The sequence below is a fragment of the Melozone crissalis genome, unplaced genomic scaffold (assembly GCF_028551555.1).
Source record: "Melozone crissalis strain CALT ecotype California unplaced genomic scaffold, PUWL_Pcris_2 ptg000231l_1, whole genome shotgun sequence".
NCBI lineage: Eukaryota > Metazoa > Chordata > Aves > Passeriformes > Passerellidae > Melozone > Melozone crissalis.
In genome coordinates this window covers 372,824-397,500 of record NW_026535993.1, presented here as the reverse complement: position 1 = coordinate 397,500, position 24,677 = coordinate 372,824, and positions in this window count along the sequence as shown.

Here is a 24,677-nt window from a genome sequence, read left to right as displayed (position 1 = left end):
CCCGAGTCCACAAGGAACTCGTGGATCTGTTGCTGGGGACTTATCATAAGTTTTATCAGGGGCTTCTCTTTTTCTCCCAGCAAATAGAACTCCTGGTCTTGAAGTAATTTCCCATCCTTTTCCCTCTTTTGGCATGTTCGTTTTAGGTGTCCCCTCTCCCCGCAATAATAGCAAACAACCACTTGATCTAACATGAATCCCAGCGGACTGTCTCTAGGCACTGGGGGAAGTTTACCAAGTTTATCAGATACAGACGGCTTACTTCTTGACTGTCCCATCCTCTGGAGTACGCCCGCCCCATCTTATGGAGTACACTCACACAACAGATCTGCTTTCACTTCCCCTGGTTCGTGGCCCACGTTCTCGCAAACAGTGGGAAACGCACTACTGAGGGCTCGCAATCGCTTGGGGAATCCGAGCTGCCGGTTCCCCTCTGACTCGCAACACTCCAGGTTACCCGACCCAGACCGAACGGTCACCGCACGATACTCACGCGTCCTGTGTCCCGCGTCTTCGTCTGGACCTTTGTGCACAAAGTGTACAGGGTCGACCAGTTCCCTTTGCTTAATGCCTTAAATTTAGGTTCGTCGGTAGGGTAGAATCAAAAAGTCGCACCCGATGCCACCAGAGGGGTGGTGGGGCGCCTTCTCGGTAAAATCTGCCCTCCACAATTATCCCTATCTGAGTCACAGCACAAAATTTGTTATAAATTGAGACGACAATTTGCCAAGTAAAACCAATTGAGAATTTATTGATTACAGCGGGCAAAGAAATAAGCAAATCAGCCCTGGGTGACAGGGGAGTCTCCACTCCACCACTGTCATGCTCTTCTGATTTTCCGTGGAGTTCTTATACAGTCCTGCTTCAGGGTTGATGTGTAGTACTCTGTGTATTCTTTTGTGTTTAGGTGGTCATAGTCCACCTCCCGGGATCTGAAGATGAAGGTTGGTAATTTTCCTTTGTCTGATTCCTGGAATTTTTAGCCTCAATCTGCTGAGTTTCTGGAATGCTAGGTTTACTGAGCGGATAAGCTGATACTGTGTTATCAATTATAGCAAACCTCCCACCCATATTAACAGTTTACTAAACAGATAAACAAATGTTTGTGAAAGCTACTGTCTTTTGGTTTCACCTTCCTTATCCTTTAAAGTCTGTAAATTTACTTAAACAAACTAGAGGTGGTGCAGCAGTCTTACTGGAATAACTTTGTCAGTTTTGATGAACAAACTTAAAATTTTAACCCATTACAGGGTCAATCTCTGTCCTTGACAGCAGTTGTGAGGCAGATGAGGGATCTTTGGACTGTCTCTTACAGAATGACAATCCAAAGCATAAAAACTTTATGCATTTTCCTGTAAAAAAAAAGTAATGAATAAATAAATGATAATTATTTGTTCTAATTTATTTATAATAGTGTTATTCTATATTTGTATTACTGAATTTTATATTTATATTTAAAAATCCATACATTTTTAGCAAGCAAAAGATTTATTGGTCATTGGTTCTAAGTAACACAATTCCCTTCATTAATTCATTGACCAGTGTTGCCTATTGATTTCTCCTTCTTTATGCTAATTAGTCCTATTTAAAATCCTTTTGCCATCTTTTTAATAATTTTAACAGACAGGGTAAAAGGGGACACTTAGGGGTCCCTGGAGACATTTCTGGGCCCCAGTGTTTCACAGGCAGATGAGAGCTGGCCCTCAGGAATCCAAGGGAACCTAGACAGTCCTGGCAGCTTTTGTCTGGGAGCTATCCTAGGAAATAAAGAATTTTGGAGGTGGATTCCCACTTTTGGCTATGGACACCTGCACTTGAAAGATGATTTTTCCTTGTAAAGAAAAGCTTGGCCCCCCCCATTGTTTTTAAGGCAGATGAGAGGTGGCCCCCAAGATGTCGAGGTGTCACAGTGGTCACAAGGGTTACAGGATGAAGAGAGAGACGAGAATGTTGACCCCATGTTCAGAAGGCTTGATTTAGTATTTTATGATATATATTACATTATGAACTATACTAAAAAGAAATTGATGGAAAAATTCTCAGAAGGCTAGCTAAGCTAAGAATAGAAAAGGAAGGAATAACAAAGGGCTGTGTCTCAGCAGAGAGCGAGACCCAGCTCTGCCGTGTGTGGTCAGTAAATCCAAACATCCACGGGAGACCAATCATGGATCCACCTGTTGCATTCCACCGCAGCAGATAACCATTGTTTACACTTTGTTGCTGAAGCTTGTCAGCTTCAGCTGGAAAAATCCTAACAAAAATATTTTAATGAAAAGATGTCTGTGACATCAAGGCCACCCAGAGCTGTCTGTTCTGGCAGGTTTCATACAGGAATCATCCTTCAATATAATTGAATTTGGATGTAGAATCCCAATTTCAGCCATGAACCCCTGGAGGAAAAGGAGAGGTCTTTCCCACAGGAAGGAAAGCACGGAACTCCAGGGTTTTAGGGGCAGATGAGACGCAACCCTGTATATGCCAAGGTCAGCGGGACTGGTAAGGCCAAGTCAACCGGAACTTTTCCATGTTCTTGGATATCTGGAGCCCTGCAGCATCATAATGTCCACTTGGTTCCATGAGGCTGCATAGTATCACAAGAGATCATTGTTTCCATAGGTCCAGTGATATCACAGTGGTCTCTCTGGGTCTCCTTTGGCATAATGGCCCCTTGCTTCCATGAGGCCTTGCAGTGTCAAAATGGTTTCCTTGGTTCCATGGTGTTGGGGAAGATGAAATAGGAATGGCTTATAAATATGATTGTCTGGCAAAAGATTTTGTGAATATAGAAACTATAAGAGAGATCGAAATGAAAGCAGGCTTTGAGATACCGTAGTTACTAAAACACTGGAAACAATGGTGTGGCCAGACTGAAGGTAATCCCCTTTTGATGAAACAATACCCTCTGCTTGCAGACAGGTCCAAGGGTAAGATCAGACCCTGCCAGCTTGGCAGAAGGGGCCCAAAGAGGAGTTTTTAGTGTTTAAAATGTAACACAGTATGGTAATGTAATGATTCTTATAGGCTGTACGTAAGTGGTATAGGATTTGTATCTTGTACTAGATTGGTTAGTGAGAAATAGAATATTCAACACAGAAGAAGATTTATTGTATTGCAACGGCAACCTCACTCTCTTATGCTTTTGCTTTCTTACCCTTTTACTCTCTTACCCTTTTACTCTCTTACCCTCTCGTTCTCTCTACCCCTCTCTTCTCTCGGGCCTGCTCTGAGCTGTGGCTGGCAGCTCCAAGTGGGGCCCCAGCATCCAGGCCCTCTGCAATAAACCGCAAGTTCCATGACCTGGCTTCAGAAATCTTTCGTCTCCAACTGATTCTGGGTGGGCAAGGACAAGGTCAGAGGGTTTTCAGGCAGTGAGCACAGTCACATGGCTCCTGTGAGGAATATTTCACTTGCTCCTTCACAGCTCTTGCCTGCAAATTGTCCTCTTGCTCAAATGGGGCTCCAGTTTCTTTTTTTTTCTCCTTTTTCTTTCCCAAGTTATTCAGTTTTCCATACATTTATTTATAGGGTCACACAAGCAACAGGTTTGCTTTTTCCACAGATCCTTCCAGAGCCACGTGCTGTGCCTGCTCCATTCTGGTGCAAAAGCAACTTCTCCTCTGAGGAAAACTCAGAATATCCATCCAGCTGTCTTGACTGAGCGAGGCATTTTCTCAGAACCCTGCCCTCTGCTCATTTCAGAATCTGCAGGGAATTTGGGACATAAATTAAAAAGCTATTTGATGCTCCTTGAGGTCTAGAAGCTGGTTTTGCATTTGTTCTTACTTGAATGCACACTGAGACAAATGGCTCTGCTTTACTGAAGCTGCTTCCTTTGGCATCCTGAGGAAGCTTCCTAGTTAAAAAATAAATATGGCTCTGTTTTTCCAGCCCGGCTTTACCAGCAAAAGCTGGGGAAGGAAATGTAATCTCCTTAGGTCTGTCCTGATGTTTTGTAGAACTAATTCCCATTTATTGGAAGAACTCTTCCATGCCAGATTAATGTTTAATTTTTTATTATGTGTTTACATTTTGGAAGGAGTAAGGGTGGTGGTGTTGGAAATTCTAATGAGGGACAACATTTCTAATTAAAAAGACTCAGGCTCCTCTCTCCTGATTTTTCTGCCTGATCCTTAAGACTGCAGGAAGTTTTGCTTGGGTCATTCACTTGCAACAGGATGTTATGTGAATACAGAATTAATGTATGCAGCCTGTCACTTGGAATTGCTGCTGTTCTGCTGCTGGAGAGCTCCCGGGGTTGCAGAGTCCTTGCAAGCAGCAATAACAGGAATGTGCCTGTGATCCTGCAAAGTCAGAGGAGGAACAGGGAGCTGCAAGTCTCCCCCATCACTGCGGGGTGTGAATAAATAGATCTAATCAAAAATTTACATGTTAGCCCCGGAGCAGGGTTTATTTTTAGGATGTGTCATTCAGCCCAAGCGAAACCTCTGCATCTCAGGCTGATGGTGCTTCTAAAAGCACCTCTAAGTGATCACTGAGGCAAGATTTTAAGCTGCATTTACATTTTGATAGAATCTGCTGCTTTCCTTATCTGAAACAAAGCCCACCTGATCTTCATTAATTACACTATCATTTCACCTAACCAGGGTGCTACTAATTACAGTTATCTGTCTGTTCTTCACCAGATAATAGACAAAAAAAATTGTTATTCCTGGCTGTATCTGGATTAGCTGGAGCTGTAAGGGGGTTGCACATGGTGATGGGTTTTACAGGTGGAGTGCAGGTATTTACAGGCTGTCTGAGGGAATGCTGGAGGAGTGGCTGCTGTCCCACTGGCTGTGCTGCCTATCCAAGACACCTCCACGGCAAAACATACAGAAAACACTGCTTAAATACAGAAAAATCTGGTTACTGCAGGGTGACTGGAGCAGGCCAGCTCCACAAGAGAGGTGTTGGAGTCCTGGGACATCCCAGACCCACCTGAGCACAGGCCTGGGGCTGGAGGGGACACTGCTTGAGCAGGGGTTGATCCCAGAGGTGTTTCCAGGCTCAGCTATCAGGGACTCTCTGGCAGTGCCTTTTTTAAGACAGAAAATCTCACAGTGGCTTCACAGAGAGCTGCAAGCCCTGGTGGTGGTGCTGACTGCTCCCCCACTAACATCAGCTGCAGTCTGAGCAGGGCAAGCACAGAAAGGGCTCCTCTGAAAAGAGGCAGCAGGAAATGTCTGAGCTGCTGGGGAGCTGTGGGTCCAGAGGGCTGGAGCCAGGAGCCAGAGGCTGCAGGGAAGGTGCCCATGAGGGCAGAGCCTATGCTGGAAGAGAAGTCAAGGGGCTTTCACTTGACTCCTGTTTCATCATCCTTCCACACACTGATCTCTTCAGATGCTCTCTAAACCTTTGGTTTGCTTTCTGAAGGGGAAAGAACTTGTCCTAGAGGAGGAGCAGAGCCAGGCTGCTGGGGAGAGCTGGTCGCTGTCAGCTGGCAAGAGAGGAGGGACACGGAGGCCAGAGAGGGGGGACACAGGGTGAGGAGATGTTCACACTCATCTCCATCCACTGCGAGTTTTCTCAGGCCAAACACACCTGCACTCCTGTTTGTACTGTTTGCTGTACTTGATAAACTGATATATGTGAGTTTGGGGATTTTGGTTACCTTTTTGTATTCTGAAGAGAACTAAAGATGGTTCACATTTTTTTTTTTTTGTGCCTTCTGCAGCGCAGGCGATGCAGGCAGGGATGGAACAGCAGCATCTTTATACTTGTCAAGTCTCCATCCACACCCAAGGCTTAGCCTGAAGCTCAAAGTGATTTTGTTGCAGGCTTTGAACACTACACCAGCAGGGAGAACAAGAAGCTCAGTGGAGATTATGCTCCAGAAAAACTGTATCCACGGTCCAAAAGCTAAATATGGAACCATGGAAGTGCACACTGCAGTGGTAGTGGAGCTGGGAATGCTGAATGGTGAGGTTTCCTGTCCTTCTGGCATGAGGAACCAGGGGTCCTCTGGTTCTCCATGGTCTTCCATGAGGACCTCTGGCTCTCCATAGTCCTCCATGAGGATCTCTGGTCCTCCATGAGGATCTCTGGTTCTCCATGAGGATCCGTGGCTCCCCATGGTTCCCCCCAGGGCTGTGCTGGTGCCTTGCCCAGAGCTTGCTGTGACAGCAGGCAGCAGTTTCAGGTGGGGCTGCTCTGCTGGCAGGGCCCTGGTGTTCCCAGCAGGGCAGGGCAGGGATGCTCCTGTCCCAGCAGGACACTGGGCATGCAGGTACCACCCACCCTACAGCAGCTGCTCCACCTCTGCATCACTTCCAGGGGCAAAAGTCCTGTCCTGCTGCGTGGCATGGAGCCCTGCAGAGCCAGCATGGAGGGGACAGGCTGGGCAGCACTGGTTTAATCCTTTTTGCCTGTTCTTGCCATGGAAGCTGTGTACTGGGTGAGATGTGTGTGTTTGGGGAGCGCTGGCCTGACCATTAGCTTGTCAGGGTTTGCAACACTGGCAGCTGGGGAGAAAACTGTTATTAAGTGTAACGTGGCACCTTGGAGATGGAAGCAGGGGGAGACAATAAATACAGCCTTGCGTAATGCCATTTTATGTTGTCACTCTTCAGAATTTATGAAGACTTAGTTGCAGCCATGCCTGCAGCCTCCTGTGCTGGAATCCGTAAATTGTGTTCATTTTCTCCAGCACTTGCTCTGACCTGCTGTGTTTTAAAGGGGGGAGACACTGGAGGCGTGGGGACACCCCAGGTGCTTTCTGCAGCCATTCCCCTGGTGCCAATCCAGCTTTTCTGGGGTTGCTGGGACACCCAAGGCAGTGCTTGGCTGCATGGATGGACCCCAAGTGTGATTTGATGGTTGAAGAGAACACTGAGGGACTGAGGAGCTGCCAAAATCACCACAGCTCCACAGGGAGCAGGGAAGGAGCTGGGCGAGGAGGGAGCCATGGGCACCTTGGAGCACACTGGCACATTGTCACTCCACTGTGGGACCACTCCAGAAGTCTTGGATGTGCTGAGGATGCTGGAGGTGGAAAAGGGTTCACAGGAGCTCCCTGAACTGCAGACAGGGAGATGCTACACCCCTGCTTGGTGTCCTCTTGCACCAGTGTTTTCAGATGAAAACACAAATGAAATCGTGCTCCTTTCGCCCACTTTTTGTCATGACAAATCTCAGCAGCAGCATGTTGTGTACCTTCATCCTTATCCTCAGCATTTAGGCCCAGGATGGAGGAAAACAAGTTCAAGCCCAACCTCCTGATAATTTATTATGCTCCTTATGCTTAAGGACAAAATTTAAGTTGCCAAAAGCAGATGTTTGCATGCTCTTTTTTTAGCTCTCAAAGTACTTTCTGTGTGCTTGATTGATGGACGTCCCTGTTACATTAATAGCTGGGCTTTGCAGAGAGCTGGTATTACCAGGAGAATCTGGTGTGGGTTTCAGTTTTTCTTCTTGCATTGAAAATCCATTATTAATGTCTTTCTGAGGGAAAAAAAAAGGTTTCAATTCAGGCATTTTGCTTTGCTTTCTCAGGCTTCTTCTCAACTGTCTTTACAGAGGTGCTTTTAAAATCAATATTACAATTGTTCTTTATATTTTACTGAGTGGTTGAGGGTTTCTGCATCTTGCTATTGATTTCTGATTGTACTGCAGGACATGTAGGTGCACACAGGTTGTTCTGTGATGGATAACTTCATATGTGTCTTCCTAATCATCACTGAGTTGCCTTCTACATGTTCCCTGTTGCTGGATGCGGCTGCTGATCTTGGAAGGCACCAGGAGAGCTCTGAGTGCAATCCTGAGACACCAAACTTGTGACTGCTCATTTAATTTGGGTTTGGTTTTCAATCAGACACAGGGGTCACATGAGGCTTGTGGGGTCTCCTCTTTTGTGTAGTCTTTGCAGAGTTCTTCTGCCCTGGCTTTTCCGGCAGCTTTGTGTTCTGTGATGTAGGAGCAAAACAAGTCATTGTCCTGGCTTTGTGTGGAGTGGTCATAATGCACCTTTAGCTTCCAGCACTGACCTTGGCCCTTGGGGCAGCTCTGCAGGCAGATCTCAGCATTTCAGAGGTGCAGAGTCATTGGATCCCAGAATGGTTTGGGTTGGAAGGGAGCCTTGAACTCATCCAATTCCAATCCCCTGCCATGGCAGGGACACCTTCCACCATCGCAGGCTGCTCCAAGCCCCAATGTCCAGCCTGGCCCTGGGCACTGCCAGGGATCCAGGGGCAGCCCCAGTTGCTCTGGGCACCCTGTGCCTGGGCCTGCCCACCCTGCCAGGGAACAATTCCTAATTCCCAATATCCCATCCATCCCTGCCTTCTGGCAGTGGAAACCATTCCCTGTGTCCTGGCACTCCAGGCCCCTGTAAAGGTTCAAGTCTCAATGGAGCAATGCAGAAGCCCAGTGTGCATTGGTAGCTGCTGTAAAGCTGGATTTGCAGACTGAGGCTCTTGGAGCACATCAGCACTGATGGCACAATCTGTGTGAGAGCTTGTTGGCACCAAAGGAACCTGTGAGGAGTGACAGGACTGTGGCCAGCACGGGGGCTCCAAAATGCTTCCATGGCTCCAGGTGGGCATGCAGGGGAAGAGCTCTATGTGTGGGCACAGTCCTTCCCAGCTCTGCATGCCCTGGCACAGGCTCCACATCTGCCAGGGACTGTGGCTGTGCCAACAGGCACTCTGGAGAGGGCTGGGTGTGCACAAACCTCTGCTGGCTGGACTGGGCTGTTTGCTCCTCAGGCTTATCCTGGACAGGCTCCTGCACCTTCAGACATGCAGGCTACACCTGGCTTCTGAGGAATTGGTTGTTGCAGTTTGTCTGTCCGTGCTGGGGACCAGGACAAACACTGGCACAGGAGCTGGTCCTGTGTCCCCGGGATAGCAGGGCTTGGTGGTGGCAGCGCTGGCAGGGACACGGCAGCCCAGCCCTGCCTGGCCCTGCAGAGCCGGGGAGGGGACAGGGCTGGCACGCATACCAATGGGCAGGCTCTGACACTGCTGCTGGAACTCACTTAGCAATTCTGTTGATGTTCTGGAAACGAAAATATAATTCAGGCCACCTTCTCCTCCAAGCTGACCCTGAGAATCTGGGAGAAGAGCAACTGAATAATTAGGGGCTTTTTTTTCTCCCCCCTTTTTGCTGGAGTTACTGCTCAGTGTTGAACTGTCCTCTATAGTGTCATCAGTTCCCTTGAACTTACTGCTCCGAATGTACTTAGCATTAATATAATTACATAAATTGCAGTCTCAGTAATCACCGGGGGCTGCGGCACATCCTTGTTGTGCTGTTTCCCGAGTGGCTTGGCTGGTGGGAACCCCCTGGCCAGGGGTGGAGGCTGTGGCTGGAGCACTCCCCCTCTGCTCCTGAGCCTGGTTTAGCTGAGCTTTGTGTGGCTCACCCTGCAGGATCTGGAGTGTTTGCCAGCACTGCCATGATTGCAGCCTTGCTGCCGCAGAGGAGAAAAGGGAAAGGTGGGTTTGTCCCAAGGGAGTTTGGCTGGACCATATCCCTGCTGCTGTCCCTGTGATTTGGGTCTGTGGGGTCCCAAAATGCAGAGCCCCGCCTCGTGGCTTGGCAGTGAACACCCAGAGCCCGAGCTCTGTGCCAAGTCTGCTGCAGGGCTGTTTGATGATGCTGTGCTTCTGTCTCTGTGGCAGAGCTCTCAGCCTTCCTGGCAATGTAAACTCTTCTGGCTGCTAAAATTACACTGAGTTATTGATTTATCTTTGAGAGGATTTCCTTCCCGAGGGACATTTCTGGCTGTTGTAGTGATTTAGTTCTTCTGCAAGGGCAGAATCCGTGGCAGAGCAGAGCCACCCTCCTGCCCTCGAGCCTGCAGCTCAGGGTCGCGCTCCCTCAGGCTTCCTCTGCAAGCTGATTTCTGTTCCAAGGCTGAGACAAGGTTACATGGCTGTTATTTCCGTGTAACAACTGCAAATAAAAGGGCATTTTCAACTTTCCACTGCAGAAGCTGCAAGTCTGGGACAAGCCTTTGTGCCATGGCACCAGCATCATCTTGGGCATGTCTCAAACCCAGCTTCAAGGCTGGCACGTGGGACGCGTGGAGCCATGCCAGCCTTAATACACTCGGACTCCTGGGAATATTTTAGTTCCCCAAAGTGGGGTATGATGGGAGCAGGAGCATGCTCTCCTGAAGCTGCAGGGTACAACCTCTCTTTTCTTTGCTTTCTATTGACTCACCATGGACCGTCTCTGAAAACCAGGCCAGGTGAGTTCCTGCTGGTGGTCCTGAGGAAGCCAAGACAGTTCTCTTCTTCTATCACCAATTTTCTCCCCTTGACCCTGAAATTCCACCCCGCTAGCTGTGGCTCAGCTGGTGAGCACCATCAGTAGAAGGACGTGACCCTTCAGGACATGGCCCAATGTTTCAGATACTCTGTGGCTGGAAAATGCCCAGCTCTGTGTCTTTGGGTGCCCATTTGAAGCACGTCCCTGTGGGTTCCTGTATCTAACCCCACTATCTAGTGGATTTGGCACCAACCTCAGCTGCACACTGATAAAATGGGAGGCTGCTCGTGCCTGTGGTGTTATAAAACAGCATCCACCAATTAGGCCCAGGGAGAACGTCCATTTATTTTCCTGTGAACCAAGTGTGACACAGCTCCTTCCTTCCCCGGTGATCTATCTGTGAGATAAAACACATATTCAGTGTCTATCTTAAATACTGCAGTGTTGACAAGTTCTCTTGACAGAAATTAGGCTAATGTCCCTTACGACTGCGTTAGCTATAGAAACAAGGCTTTAAATTGAAGCTTTGCAAAGTGCTATTCCAACGCCCTCTCCAAGGCATCTCCTTATTCCAGCTTTTATTATCCAAATTTGTTCTCACTCTGCCTTGGCAGCAGGGCTGGCAGGCAACTCTTCCCATCCATCCTGCTGGTCTGGCAGCCAGGGGGTGGGAGCAGCACCTCCCAGGCTGGACCGGGCAGTTCTGGCCAAGCCCCACGGAGCCCTCGGCCCCGGGGAGGCTCCGGGCTCGGGGGCACCACTGTTGGGACGGGGCTGGGGCCTGGGTGAGGGGAGGCAGCTGACACCCATCGAGCACAGAGGGGATCCAAGGCAGTCAGCTGCACGCCCTGACAGCGGCACAGCGTGTCCTGAATCGCTCCCACTGGGAGCTGGAGCTGGGAGAAGGGAGTTTGTGTCGTGTGTGTCTCATCCTTGCAATTTCAGCACTGAGTTACAGACTCAGACCCTGAGGGCAGGAACAGAGAGTGCTGAGGCCTCATCATGAATTCCCTTCTTGAGCTTCCCAGCCCTTCCCTGGAAAATAGTTTCCTTTTTTGCTCTTTTGCCCTCCTCAAGTTGAGCCCTTTTGGCCTTGAACTCCACATTTCCAACAACAGATTAACCATGGCTGTTTTAAACCTCCTGGTTCTCACACTGGTGTTGGTCCTGATGGAATATCTCCCCCTATTGTGTCCTTTCAGTGCCTCCACATTGCCAGGTTCTTTGGTGGCCCTCTCCTGAATCGCTGAGAGAGGAGGAGAGGCTCTCTGAGAGTGACACATGTGGGAGACACGATGGTTGATGATGTTCTGGAGGTGCTAACCTCCATCATAGTAAAGAAGTCTCTCTCAAAAGGTATTAGATGCCTAAAATTCCACAAAATTAATATCATCCTCGGTTCCTTTTGTCAGGTTCTCAATTCTCCTGGTCAGCTGCCTTGTTCTTCTCTGCCTACATCCTGCATTGATCTTCTCTGAACATAGCTAAGTCTTCAGCATCCCAGATGGTCTTTCTGGAGTAACAAATAGACCTGAGGAATGACAATTACTGAATGGATTGTAGCATTGGCTTGGGGATAAATAGGGTAGTGAGTTGGAAAGGGATTAAAACTGGCTTTTGTAAGTAAGCTTCTCATGGATGTTGACTTGGGGACATGGTGAGACAAAGGTCGCTGCAGTGTCTGTGCAGCCTGGTGTGCCATTTGAGAGATGGGATGTCAGAGTGTGACTGAATACTTCTGGGCTCTCTGTTTCTTCTGCTCGGACCTTTGTGGGATTAAACTCTCTAAACTGCTGCAGTTCACAGACTTCAAGCCCAGTATCAAAAGAAAAAATAAATCAAATGCCTGGTATTAAATCCTCAGCACATGGCTCCTGCTGCACCCTAACTCACTGCAGTGCCTGCCTTGAAACTGGGGAGAAGAGTTTGCTGGCAAAGTGAAAACATGTTGACCCCACTCTACAAAAGGGCACCCCTTCTTATTCCTGCCCTGTGGTTATTTTTTCCTGGTGTGTTTGCTGCTGTTGCACTGAAGGCAGAGCAGCCCTCCCAGCAGGGAGGTGGAGAATGGAGCACTTGTTGTATGAGCTCTTTGCCACAGAAAGCATTTCCCTCCTGCAGCAGCAGCAGCAGCAGGTACATCAGCAGATGCTGCAGCAGTGCCCCCATCAGAGGCCCTGTATTTCTCCCTGGAGCCCTCCTGTCCCCCCTCCTTCCCTGAGATCCCTCCTCTGCAGGCTCCTCGCTGGCCTCCACCTTCAATTCCATCACTTCCAGACTTCCCAGGGGGCCCAGGCACCTCAAGGGAGGGCCACGCTGTGCCCTGTGAGAGACAGACACCCCTCCTGTCCTTGTGGCTCCCCTGCACGGGAGGGATGAGGTTTGGTGTGTGTTCAGCAGGCTCAGCTCTGGGCATGAGGCTGGGCCCCCTGGTGTGCCACCACCATCATCGTCACCTTAGCTGCCGTGGAGGGTGGGTGGCAGTCACAGGGACCTGCTCTGGCACTGCCAGCCATGGCCTGCCTGTCCCCACGGCCCTGCCTGTCCCAGGGGCTCGCCTGCCCCTCCTTCCCTCTTGCTGAAGGAGCTGCAGGAGAAGCCAAGTGGATTGGGCAGGCGGTGTGAGGAGAGAGCCCAGCCCAGCCTCACCCAGAGGGGCGCCTCTGTTTGAATAGCAGTGTTCAGAGCACTCGGCACCGGCTGATCAGCTGGGAGAACATAAATCCCAGTGTCACAGGAGAGCCTTGGCTCAGGGAAAAGGGCCAGTTGTGAGCGCTGTCCAGCCCAGTGTCCAAATGGAATGGTGCTTTCATATCTCTAATCAAGGGTTACTTAGTGGAGAGCCCCTTCCTTGTGAGGCTTTGTTCTCTGCTAGCTGTGGATTGAATCACAGGAGGAGGGATTGGATTCTGGCATCATTTTAAAAACGTTTTCATTCTATTTGCTAAGGGGAACAAATTACAGAGAAGACCTCTCAGCACTGTGACAAAAGAGTGGCTCTAAAACCCTTTTCAGCCAAACAAATGTTTGATCTGAAGGCCTGATGGATGGTGCTTAAAGATGTGGCCACTGCAGCAAGGTTGGCATTAAAAATCACCGGGTGCAAGAAAGTTCTCCCAGGGGTTACTGTGGAGGTTGTCTCCCTGTAATCCTGGTGTGAGCAGCCCTTAACACCCTGAGTCCACCCAGTGAGCTCTGTGGCATCAGCCACGGGAGAGCAGTAGCACAGCAAGCACCAGTGGGTCAGTTCTCTCTTGATAAATGAGGAACTGCAACGGGATCAGCCCTTTTGGGGTGGCATCACTGTGGCAGGAGGGCTGGAACTGGATGATCTTTAAGGTCCCTTCCAACCAAACCATTCCACAATTCTTTCCCTGCCCCTGTTCAAGTGGGGTTCAAGCAGAAAGCAGTGCTGCTGCTTTGGGACCTGTGAGGAACCTGGGCAGGAACACACCTGCTGTTGGGATGTATCAGAACAGGGTGGCTCTGGGGCTTTCCCAGGAATGCCTTTGCTGCCAGCAGCTGTGCTGGATGTTGAACAGGAGACAGATTCACCCTTGGCAAGCTTGAAAGCATTTCAGATGGCTTCTGTCCCTGCTCCAGTGCAGCACAGAACAAAATCAGATGTTGGAGAAGATGTCATACTTAGACATCACCATTCTGACAGGTCGATTTTCAGGATGTTTATTAACATAGCTTGGAATGTCACAGAAAGGTTTGTCAGATAAACTAGCCAACTGAAGTTCTTACATGAGACTTCCTTGGTTTTATTGAGGTGCTTTGAACTCTTCATTTAGTCTCTCAACAATTCATCTCATTCAGGCCTTTCTGGAAGAGCCTCTGCAAGGTCTGTGGCTGGGGGATCAGGCCCTGCCTGCTCCCTGTGTGTCTGGGTGTGGAATCCTTTGAATCCCTCAGGGCAATCCCCAGGGCCTTGCCCTGGAAGAATATGCTATAGTGTCTCCACCTAGGCTGCAAGAGAAAACTTCCCCATGGAGCCTTGCACAACACTATGAACTACCCCAATTCCTTTCCCCATATGTCCCAAATTCTGGTAGTTTCTCCTTTCCCTGTTCCCTCATTGGTTGTGATATCCCTGGTGCCTGGCTCTGTGTCTTCCCTGTAGGGCACTGCCCTTTGCCCTGCCCTTTGTGCCACCCCAGTGCCTTTGGACCATTGGCCACTGACCCCTAATTAACCCTGTGCACACCACATGGTCAGATCTTTTGTCTCCGATTCCCCTTTGGCGTGCTGGAATAAACCTTTGCTGGAATTTGTCATACAAAAGGCCCTTCTGCCTCTCGTGGCTGAACTGGCCATGGTGAGTCTGGTGTGTGGACTTGGCTGCTCTCCCTAAATGTTTACCCAAGCAGCTTTTCCACAGGAGATGCTTATTGGGAAATAGGCAGCAGCATCCACCATCTAAATCCCTGTGTTGCTCCATCTGGGTGCCCTGGGAGGCAGAAGGAAGCAGCAGTGCCAATTGTTTGCTCATGCTGTAAGGACAAAACTCCTCTCTTAGGGTTTCCTCTGCAATCCCAGGAAGAGAAGGACATGTCTGTCCTTGTCATCCCTCTGGGCAATGATCAGACAGAACAGCGATGAAACAGGCTGGCAGCACCAGGGCTGGTCACTCGCAGGCAGAGGCAGCCCAGCTCATCCAGCCCGAGCTGAGCAGCGCCTGGGAGAGGTGGCACCATGGCACTGGGCATGGTGCATCACCCCAGGGGTTCCTTCTGCATCCCATCCCCTGCAGAGCCCCTGCTGTCCCTGGTTACCTGAGCAATGGAGAGGCAGTGCCCAGGCTGGTGCTGCTCTGAGGAGATGCTGCACTCAGCAGGCAGCTCTGGCTCCCCAGCAGTACCGTGGGAGGAAAAGCTGCCCAGGGAATGCATTTGTAAAGCATTTCTTCCCAAGGAAGAGGAGTTTGTCATAGGAGTTTGTACTTGGGATGTGCACTCACACTTGTGAGGTGTCTGAGCTTCCTCCCTGCCTGAGGTGGGGAATGCTGGGGGTGCTGGGGCAGCTGCTGGGGGAGCTTCCAGGCCTGGTGCTGTGAAACCTCTCCATCAGCTATCAGGAGGAGGTGACATAGAGCATATTAGTGACATTTTCCAGTGGCACTTAACTGGGAGGAGCAGTAAATGCCAGACAGTGAACTAATGGAAAAGGCTGAGTGAAGAAGGGACAGAAAGAAATAAAATGAGATTCAGGCTCTGGGCCTCTTCTTCCCATCAGTAATCCATCTCATTCTTACCTGTGTCTGTTACATATCTTCCTTTTGTGTGTAAAAATGCTTTGTTTTGAAGTAACAAACAATCTGGAGAGTGGTAGACTTGCCTTTGTAGGAAAGGAAGGAAAGAGAAATGGAGGCAGGCTTTGCTGCTTCCTTGCTCGGCAGCTCTAACCAGAGTCTGGGGTCAGGGTGTGAGCTGAGCCCCCCAGACTAGGTCTGGCTCCTCTGTTTTCCTGTGAGCACGCTGGTGTGGGACATCCCATCCACCCAGGCACAGTGCTGGAGTCAGGCACAGTGTCCCCTGTGTGCCACCAGCACGGGATGCCCCAGCCTCAGCCAGGTCCCCAGCCCTGGCACTGGTGGCTCCTGGAGCTGGGGATGCAGCTGTGTGGAGCTCCGCTGCTCGCTGGGATTTGTTTCCTGGTAGTTTTTAATAATTATTTTATTAAGAGAGAAGGTGTGGTGCCGTCAGAGAACTTATTATGGATGCTCTGGCAGTGTGATTATTTCAGTACTGCAGCACTGCCGGTGTGTTTTGCTGGAACATTCACATATTGATTCCAAATTCCTTTGTTGCCGGTACTAGAAAGAAAGTCGCTTTTCCCTCACTCCCTGCGTGGAGAGAAAAAAAGAGTAAAGGAAGGTAGATGTTATCTGAGGCTTGCTCACACACTGAGATAATTTTTGAGAGCTGCAGAGCCACTTACTGACTCATAACTGGGGCTTGTTTTCAAACCCTTGATAGATTTTGAATTCTTTTACAATGGCAAACAAGGATGCACACTTGGGGACGAGCCAGGAATCTGCCTCAGTGAGCTGGATCACCTTTGTTCTGCTTGCTCCAGCCTTCCCAGGGGACATTTCTGTGCCAAGGGGGACAGGGTGGTGCTGCAGGGGAGAGTCTGCTGTCCCTCTTGGGCTCCTCTTGATGGGCAGTCAGTGGCTGGCAGCTTTGTTAAGGGGTGGGGATTGCATGGGATGGGATGGGATGGGATGGGATGGGATGGCATAGCATGGCATGGCATGGCATGGCATGGCATGGCATGGCATGGGGAAGCCACTGCCAGGAGTGCAGTGAGTTACTGCACCATCTTGGTGGGAGGTTTGCAGGTCAGTGTGTGATGTACAACTTGCCAGCCTGTAGCTATGCAGTGAGTTGGGGCTCGGCCCTGTCCCCATGCTGGAACACAAACCCACTTGTGAAATGTGGAATGATGTGCTAGAAAGGAGCCCAGGATGAGCCCTTTCTCCTTTAGTGAGGAAACACAGCTGGTCATTTGGTTGCTCTAGGAGAAGAGAGATGGGGTTCTTTGGTTATCACTGCGTGCTGCATATTCCACACAGCAGCCCTCTGCTTTTACTAATGTGGTGCACAACGTGCCCGATCCTCCCTCAGTTGTGAGCCTAGTGAAAACATGTCCTGTTTTCCATTTGTTCATTAATTTATCATCTCGTTTTCAGCCTCTGCAAAGCTTGATATTGGTATAGGGCCTGAGAAAGGTGCACAGAGCAGAGTAACAGTTGTGATTTGGTTACAAGGCAATAATTTAAGTGGACAGGTTTAGCTGATAACACAAAGCACATGATAGAAATCGCTTTGGTTTATAAATACCAGCAGAGCCCCTGCGAGGGAGCTGCTGCCTGGTGCTGCTGCTCCAGCCAATATATTATAAGGAGATATAAAACAGATGTCTGAAAAAATCTGGCTGACTGAGATTAAAAGAATGGGGCTATAAATTAAAGTCTTCCTCAGAGTCTCTTTAAGGATCTTTATGGACAGCGCGCATCCAAATGAAGACGTGCCGGTGCTCAGAGGGACCTCCAGGTGCTTTGGGCTGCAGAGGCAGCACCCAGGCGTGGGGACAGCCTGTGGGGACAGTCAGTCAGAGCTGGCATGGGAGACCAAAGCCTGTCCTGGTGCTTCTGCAGCTGATAAAGGGATTAAACCAGGAACAGGAATAACACCATCCCTGCAGTGTCGCCAAAGGATTAGTGTCTCCTGGTTGGAAAATAAACGCTGTCGCTCTGCTTTGACATTTATTTCCAATAAAGACCTGTCATTTGTGCAGTGACAAGGGTTTCATCCTCTGGGAGTACTTTTCCTGTTGGACACTGTCTTTTGGGCTGTGAGGCAGCTGAGTGACTGAGGGGCAGGTGGGTGGCACGTCCCCAGCAAAAGCATTGGGAGCTCTGCTCACGCCCTGGGGCTTTCTCCTGATCCATCATCCCAAGGCAATGCAATAACACCTATTCAAACAGAGAGCAGGTTCAGATTGGATATTAGGGAGGAATTGTTCCCTGGGAGGGTGGGCAGGCCCTGGCACAGGGTGCCCAGAGCAGCTGTGGCTGCCCCTGGATCCCTGGCAGTGCCCAAGGCCAGGCTGGATGGGGCTTGGAGCAGCCCGGGACAGTGGGAGGTGTCCCTGCCATGGCAGGGGGTGGCACTGGATTAGCTTTAAGGTTCCTTTCCACCCAAGCCATTCTGTGATTCTGTGATCTTATTTTTAATTGATTTTAATTTATTTTAGTTGTGGTTAAAAAAATCCCAAGAGTGGGATATTTTTAATTGGTAAGGATTCCAAACCAATTGTGGGAGCAGGAGTTTGCTGCTTCCCCCTCCACAGCTGGAACCCTTCTCGCAGGTTTGTGGAGGGGATTTCACAGCTATTTCTGCTCACTGGGTAGTTGATTTAGAGCTGGGAAATTAACTAGAATGGAAACTCTTCTTTCCCTTTATGAGGAGCAAGGGATGAGGTCTGGCAGCTGTAGGATTTGCAGCTCTCAGGGAAGAGGGATGATTCAGTAACACATCTATGCAGTACCTACCTGTGGATACACATATTTTATTTGTCTGAGGTGTCAAGGAGAAAAAATATTATGAAATGGCTTAAATGAAAAAGTGGTTTCGTATTTTTTTAATTGAGTTTCATTTCCCAAATGCAACTTAATGCAAACAATAAGTAAAAAATAATTTCTCTCGGGAAAGAGCTATTAACAGAATAGCTCTGTTTTAGCAGCATGTGAAGCTGTGTAATTGTTTACACATGTATTGCTCCAGTGTGTGCTCCCAGTTGTTGAATAGTATCAAATTATAGGAATCAAAGAGAATCAACTATTTTTAAGGGAAATGTCTAGAAGCTACATACTGAAACATGAATAAAATTCAAGATTTCCAGCTTACTCGTCTAAATCAGCAGTTTTAATCACATTATTCGAGCCAACCCACCCTAAAACACACTTTTGACTTCAAAATACCCCAAACTAAATAAGACAGAAGACCTTCCTTCAACAGCTATAACATTTTTAAGTGTCAGTGTCAATCTTTTTGTTGAAAACAGAGATGTTTTTCATGGTTTATTTATTAAAGCAGCACATTTGTCCTGCTGTGCAATGACCCTGGGCTGCTGTGCTGGGTGGAGAGGGGAAATCCCTGGAGCACCAAGAGCTGCTTAAACACATCAGGGCTGTGAGTTTTGCTCTGGGGTTCGGATGCTCCTGGTTAAATCCCATTTAGTGTGCAAAGGAGGAGCAGGAAGGGTTTGTGCCTTGGCTGATGCAGCCTTGGGGATTTGGCTGTGCTGGGGGTGCTGCTCATGAGCACCAGGCCTGGATTTCATTTTGTTTCCTGCATGCTGATGAGACAAATGAGTAATGCCATGGTTGACTCTCACAATTAAAAGGAAAATATTAAGAGAAGTTTTATAGTTGCGTTTTACCCCCTTGTGTTGTTACCAGGGGTGCCCTGGGTTTGGGACATTTGGGAGGGTCACTCGTTGCTGTGGCAGCACCTGACCCCCACTCAAGGTGTCAGGAAGGGATCTCCACCCCTGGGCAGGGAAGGAGGAGTCGATGGACAGAACTTTGGGGGGGGCCTAAAGGGTTAAAAGGTGAAACCTCCATGGTGTGGGTGAGCACATGATGGGGAAAATCCTCTGCTCCCAGCACTGTCATATTTTCTCTATTCAGTCTTCCGTTGTATTTTTGATAGGGTTTTAATAAACCTTTTAAAGTTTTTGGAAGTGAGTAGCATTTCTCACACTGAGAATAGAGGGCTGGGCCCCCAAGCCCCCCACCCTTCTGGAGCCTGCTCCTGTGCTTTCCCTTTGGGTGATTCCCTCGATGGGATTCCATCCCCCTCCTTCCTCTCCCCTGGCAGGATGCAGCTGGAGCTGTGCTGTGCTCCCTGTCAGGGGCCATTCCCGGCTGTGTGACAGCCCAGAGCTGCCACAGCCACTGCTGGGGCTGTGACCTGGCCTGCCCAGCGCTGGTGGCACAGTCAGGAAAGCTTTGGGCTTTGGGGGGAGGCAGCCCGGCCCCGGCGGTGTCTGCGGAGGAGGGGATCGTCCTCCCGCCTCCCGTTCAGCCCACGATGGCATTTCATCCTACAGAGCCTGGCCTGGAAGGGACCTCACAGCTGACCTTGTTCCACCTCCCTGCCGTGGGCAGGGACGTCTCCCACTAGAGCAGATTTGGCATTGGCCGTGTTTTCCTTACTGGCAGAGCCCTGTCCTGGTGTTGCCCGAGCCAGGGACAGGAGATGTGATGTTGCTCTTTTCATGGAGATCCTACAAACTCCTTTCTGACCAGCACTCCACCACCAGCAAGGGGCACAGATTGGTGATGGCACCATATTCCTGCAGAGCCAAACTTCTCAGCGTGGGAGGATGCTCCCATAGATAGACAGAGATTAAAGGTCCTGTGTATCACAAATGTAAGGAGCAGGAGGAGGTTGGGATCTGTCCATGGAAAGCATTCCAAGTGTGGAGGAGGCACATGTAGCCTATTCTCCCCTAAAATAGGGAGATAATCACACCTGTCCTCTCACATATCCAACCAATGCAACTTCCAATGGACAGGACTGATGGCGAGAAAGAGAGTCTTCCAGAAATGCAAACCTTGTTTTAATAGGAAATCCTCCAAGATGGATTTGCCTGCACTTTCCGAATGCATTTATACCTATTGGATGACTACAGACTTTGAAATGTTTCTGTCTGAATTGTGACAAACATCCCAGTCTTACACAGGAAGGACCAGGTCCGTTGATCAGGGAAATGTCTCTTTGGTCTTGAACAGGGAGGGATCGATCCATTTGTTCCCAAGACCAGAGTTTTTATCTGTGAGTACATGTATTTATTCTATAAAATAATTACCCTTGCCTTCACTTCCCTTTGGTAGGAGATGCTCCCTGTCTCCTGCAAGCTGTTACTCTATCCCAGGTATCTTTTTAGGTAAAAGGAAGAGAGATAGGAAAAGCTAAATAAGGAATCCTCCACATAAGGGGGGAGGGTGAGCAGCTTTGGTCTGTCTGTCCATCTGTGAGCAGCTCTGTGGCCGTTCACCTGCAGACTCACTGTCCTGGGCAGGCAAAATTCCTGCATTAGGAGAAGAAGAAAGGCCATAAAGAGGTAGCAACCAAATATTGCCTCCCCTTCACCCCAGTGCTGGGCTGGCCATTGAGATGTGTTTGTGGTGAACTGATGAAAACCACTCTGAATTTCTTATCTTTTCTGCACTTAAAACGGAAGCTTAATGTATTCTGTGTATTTTTGTTGGCAGATAGTAGTGATCTTAAATTCCTTTCAATACAGTATTTCCACACCAACACAGCCTTGATGTGCAGCATACCTGGCTGTACCCTGTGGGATGCTTTGATTTCTCTTTGGCAGCTGCATTTTATTCTGTCTGCCCCAATCAACAACAATTCCCCTTTCTCCATGTAGCCTCCAAATCCACTCCTGGTGTGGAGTTTTAGTGCTCTGCTAGGATCTGGGCCAGAAGGGGGGAAGGAACCAGTGTCAGCTGGGCTCAGGGTTACACCTCCACTGTGGATCAGAGCCAGCCGGGCAGCAGAGGGACACCTTTTGTAGCTCAGGGTGGCATTTCTGGGAGGGAAAAGCAGCACTTTAGGGGTGCTGCTGGATGGGAGGGGGGTCAGTGGTGGATATCCCACTCCTCACTGTGTGGGATGGGGAGGAGCTCCTCCCAAGGAGGAGCATGTGTCTCCAGCTCCCAGCTCCTCCTCAAGCAGGAGCCGCTCAGTGCTCTGAAACAATGTAACTTTGCTTGCAGGTCAGGCTGTTCCTGCAGGGTCACACATGCGGCTGAACCTGCAGACAGGAGAAAGAGAAGCCAAGCTCCCAGACAGAGAAAATGGGAAAAGTGGCACAAGAGAAGAGAGAAGAAGGAAAAGGTACAGACATGCAAGGCATTGGGTTATGTGGGCTGTGGGATTCATGCCTTTTATTAGAGGCCAGGTTCCCTGGTGCTCTCAATTCCTTCCTCTTCCTGAGACTCCATTGCTGGGTGAGGAGCTCAGCAGTGCTGAAAGCAGAGGCCTGTCCTTTGTGTTCCATTTGGGATGGCAGTGGAAGTGTCCTGAGTGCACATTCAGAGGAACCTTCATGGCTTCCCATGCCACGATAACAAAACTGCTTCCACAGCGTTGGTGTAGTTCTCGCAAAGTCCTTGGGCTGTCCTTGAGGTGCAGTGTTTGGGGTGAGAGGGGTCTCTCTGTGGTTTTTAGACCGAGGTACTTTCAGGGGGCTGTCTATTGGAATTTATCTGCTGCAATCTCAAAACCTTTCTCCTGTACTGCAGCGATGACGTCATCTACTGCAATGTCCAAAATGATTTGAGCTTCTGCACAAATGAGTGTATCGTCCATATAATGAAAAATGATAGTGTGAGGATGTCTTTTCCGGATGGGCGAGGGAATTTGGGCTCCAAGCCATTGACAAATAGCAGGGCTCTGCTTCATTCCTTGAGGGAATACGGTCCACTGGTACCTCTGTAAAGGTGCTTGTTGGTTTAGGGATGGAAAAGGCAAACCAGATTTGTCATTAGGGTGCAAGGGGGAGTCCACAAATCAGTCATTTAGTCCTATAACAACCGTCTATCAATCTTGGGGTATCATGGAGGCTGAAGGCAGGCTGGGCTGGAGGGGACCCATGTCCTCAATGACCTCATTGATTTTCCTAAGGTCCTGCAGGAGCCGCTTCTTGTCTTTGCCAGGCTTTGGTATGACAAGGACAGGCGCATTCCAGGGGCTAGTAGATGGTACAATGTGGCCCACAGAAAGCTGCTCCTGCACGAGGGACTGCAGGGCCTTTAACTTTCTGCCTGGGAGGGGCCACTGATCCACCCATGTGGTGTCGTTGGTCTTCCTGGTTAACTGTAAGGTGGCGCCCTGCTCAGTGGCCCCGTCTAGAAATCCTGAGATTTTGATAGGATCTCTAGCCTTGTCCCCCACTGGGACAAGAGGTCTCTTCCCCAAAGTGTTATTGGTGCCCAGGTGATGAATGATCTTACTGCAGCAACTGTGCCCTCAGGACCTTCCATGCAGATGGTGTCTTGACTCCAGAAGCTGGTAGTGGCTCTCCTGATGGCTAAAATTTCCACAGCACCTGGAACCAGGGGCCACCCTTTAGCCAGTCAGAGCGGGAAATTATCATGATGTCAGCTCCTGTATCTAATAATCCTGAATGACATCTCTTTCTCCCTTTACATGACAAAGCACGCTTTAGAACGGGTCTATTTCGGCCCGTAATCTGTGCCCACATCACCATTGGATCAGCTGGTCTGGTGATCATGTCCAGTAGGAGGTAGGCTCTGCCTATAACTGTTCCTTTTGGAATGAAAAGGGGAGGATCTAAGCATAGAGCCTGGACAGTTATCTCCAGCAAATATGTCAAGGCGACTATATCAGATAATATAGTGAGTGTCTCCATCTCTTCCCTGGTGTTGGTTTAAATCAAAATGTCTCTGCACCGTTCTTCAGGCCCGTATTGGCCTGTTGGAATATGGTGAACATAAATATTGTGGATTGAAATTGAAAAGGCTCTTACCAGCTCCCTTTGGGTTCCAGGGCAGAGCTGTCTTCTGTCGAGTTTCTGCAGCAATCGAGCTGTCCCGATGGATCTGAGAAGGTCGCTGTGCTGTTTCTCCACGATGTTGGGGAGAGTAGGGCTGAACGGCCTCACATTTGGTGTCACTGCGCGGGGCCTTTCCACGACTGTATGAAGTTTCCTGCAGACCACCGGTTTTGCTGGTTTTGGAAAGCATGTGGATGAGGGGGGCAGTGAGGACAGTGGTTGTGACACCTAGAAGGTCCCTGGTAATAGCCTGTATTTTTACAATTCTGTTGAAAATGTCTCATTTCCCCACATTTAATGCAAGGTCATTTTTCATGTATATGTTGGGAAATAACTTGGGAGGCTGCTAGCACCACAAATAAACCCAGACTGGTAGCCTTATCTAGGCTGGCATAAAGGTGTTAGGATGCCCTAAGGGTGCATGCCTCAACCATTTGTGCAATGATAGGCTTTGGGGAGAGTGACATGAGGGATGAGAAAAGGACAAAAACGCACTGACATGCAAGGCTTTGGGTTTAGTGGCCTGTGGGATGCATGCCTTTTATTAGAGGCCAGGTTCCCTGGTGCTCTCAATTCCTACCTCTTCCTGAGACTCCATTGCTGGGTGAGGAGCTCAGTAGTGCTGAAAGCAGAGGCCTGTCCTTTGTCTTCCCTTTGGGATGGCAGTGGAAGTGTCCTGAATGCACATTCAGACGCACCTACATGGCTTCTCATGCCACAACACCAAAACTAAATGTGCAAGGTGGCTTCTTTGAATGACATTTAGTCCTTTGAAATATCTGCAGCAAGTGGTGTGAAACTGCTTTCTGAGCCTGCTCCTTGGGATCAGCTGTGAGGGGCTGAGGGCTGGCCTGAGCCCTGTGCTGTGTCCCACTGGGAGCAGCCCCACAGCCTCACCTGCAGAGCAGGCACTGCCAGAGGCCCTGGAAATCTCACCTGCTCTGCATCCACCTTTATAAATGTGCTGTAACCATCAGGTGGTGCTGACTTTCCCCTTGGACCCCTTGCTTTAGTCAGTATGGGGAATTTCTTTCCTGAAGCCCGTGGGATTTCCCCCTGGCAGCTGTGATGGGGATGCTTGGGGAGTGTGGGGCTCTGGGGGCAGCTGCCCACGCAGGGGCTGAGCGCGGGGCCCTGTTGGGCCCATGGCCCCCAGCAGCAGCAGCAGCAGCAGCCCCAGGGCCCAAAGCCCCGTGCCCCCTGCCCAGCACAGCCTGCCCTGTCCCTGCAGCTGTCACCGGAGTAGGGCCCAGGACCAGTGGCCGCTGGCAGCAGCAGGAATGCGGGCAGGGTGAGGATGCCCTGGCTTGGCTTTTGTCTCTTGAACAATGCAAGCTCAGGGCAGTGCAGAGCAGGCT